At 42.2% G+C, this 2,381-nt stretch overlaps 1 pseudogene; it reads left to right on the forward strand.

Annotated features, from left to right (window-relative positions):
- Window positions 1-237: 237 nt before the first annotated feature.
- Window positions 238-1,334, forward strand: LOC102441326 (annotated as a pseudogene).
- Window positions 1,335-2,381: the final 1,047 nt, after the last annotated feature.

The raw sequence follows: 2,381 nt of genomic DNA on the forward strand, positions 1-2,381 counted from the left end.
AGTTCATCTATAGAAATTTTAATAACTCAGGCTACTTCTTAGTTAATTTTTAGTTAAGGTCATTATATGATTGTTTAAATCCTATAGTTTAAAGTAGCAAATATTTGCACAGCATCTTCAGGCTAGTCCGTGGTGGATGTTTTCAGAGCAGTGGACCCACAAACTATGCACCCACCCCTCACGGTCTCCTGTGAAACCTGAGCCAGCTGGGTAGCTTTCTCTCTCTGTCTCATAACCATGTCCACCAAGGGGAATGCTAATTCACCAGCTGCCCACCTTAACAGATTCAAGAACAAGGCAAAAGACAGTATAGCCATGAGGTGGTGCCAAATAGAAGTTAAATCTGAAGCTGAGCTAAGAAGGATGACCAGATGCTAAATAGGAGACAGGTAAGCTCGTTTCCTGATGATGCTACTTCTCCACTCAGGGAGAAAAACAAAAGAAAACAAAAAACAGCAATGCCCTATCTGGTTTGGCTCAGTGGCTTCTAGAGCATCAGCCCTTGGACTAAAGGGTCCCGAGTTCGATTCCAGTCCAGGGCACATACTCAGTTGCAGGCTCAATCCAGGAGGCAACCAATCAATGTGTCTCTCTTACATTGATGTTTGTCTCTCTGTGTCTCTCCTTCTCCCATTCACTCTAAAAATCAGCAACAACCAGGGAACAGTAAATTGGTCTGTTGAGGACATTGTCAAAGGCATAAATAGCAACACTTTGGAAAACCAGCTCCAAACTACTCAAGCTGCTAGGACACTGCTTCTAGGGGAAAAACAGCCACCAATAGACAACATAATCCAGGCTGGTTTGATTCCAAAATTTCTGTTCTTCTTGGGCAAAACTGATTATAGTCCCATTCAGTTTGCATCTGTTGAGGCCGTCACTATCATTGCTTCCAGGACCTCAGAACAGACCAAGGCTGTAGTAGATGCAGGTGCTATCCCAGCATTCATTTCTCTGCTGGCATCTCCCCATGCTCACATCAGTGAACAAGCTGTATGAGCTCCAGGAAACATTGCAGGTGATGGTTCAGTTTTCCAAGACTTAATTATCACATACGGTGCAGTTGACCCACTGTTGGCTCTTCTTACAGTTCCTGATATGTCATCTTTAGCATGTGGATACTTAGTAACTTTACTTGGACACTTTCAAACCTTTGATGCAACAAGAAATCTGTAGCCTTGTTAGATGGTGCTGAGCAAATTCTTCCTATTTTAATTTGTCTCCTGCAACGTGATCCAGAATATTTATTAGCAGATAGCGGTGGGGCCATTTTTTACTTTATTGATGGTCCAAATGAATGGATTAAGAGCCATAGGAAATATTGTTACCTATGAGCAAATGAACAGACTCAGGTTGTACTACAAACTCCAGAAGGAAGCTATGTGGACAATGTCAAAAATCACAGCTGGCCACCAGGACCAGATATAGCAAGTTGTGAATCATGGATTAGTCCCATTCCTCACTGGAATTCTCTCTAAGGCAGCCTTTAAGGCAGAAAAGGGAGCTGTGTGGGTTGTAACCAACTCTACAAGTGATGGAACAGTTGAACAGATTGTATACCTTGGTCATTGTGGCATTATAGAACCTGTGATAGCGTAGCTGTGAAAGATATCAGAATTATTCTGGATGCCATTTTAAAGATCTTGCAGGCTGCTGAGAAACTAGGTGAAACTGAGAAACAGTGTAATGATTGAAGAATGTGGAGATTTGGACAAAATGGAAGCTCTGCAAAAGCATGAAAATGAGTCTGTGTATGAGAAGTGTTTCTCTGTAGAGGAGAGGAAGATCAAAGTGTTGTGCCAGAAACTACCTCTGAAGGCTGTTCAGGTGGCACTCCTGGGAACTTTACTAGGACAAAAAGTTGTTGTGGACTATGTTTGGTATAAGTTTGCCTTACTGTTTCTCTACTAAGAGCTCTCTTTTAAATGTGATTGATTATTGTAGCACTTTTTACAATGATACTATACTTGAACAGTTCCAAACTATAGATACTATATGAAGCTCCCAATAGGTTTCTTATTCCTGTGTGAAATTTCATATCTTGCAGTATCCTGTAAATAAAGCTTAAATTTCACCCTTAAAAATAAAATGAAATAAAATAAATAACAACTGAATTTTAGGACATCTGTGAGTGGGACTGCTATGCATCATATTAAGATTGATATTGAGAAATATTTTTATATGGAAGAGTGCAGGCTAATCTATGTATATAAAAGCCTAGGCAACCTTAACGACTGGTTGACCAGTCGCTATGACGCACACTGACCACCAGAAGGCAGGCACTCAATGCAGGAGCTGCCCCTTGGTGGTCGGTGCGTTCCCACAGCCAACCTCCCTCAGCCGGCCAACCTCCCACGGTCCCTCCCCCCCCCCCCCCCCCC

Source organism: Myotis lucifugus, unplaced genomic scaffold (genome assembly GCF_000147115.1).
Source record: "Myotis lucifugus unplaced genomic scaffold, Myoluc2.0 scaffold_144, whole genome shotgun sequence".
NCBI lineage: Eukaryota > Metazoa > Chordata > Mammalia > Chiroptera > Vespertilionidae > Myotis > Myotis lucifugus.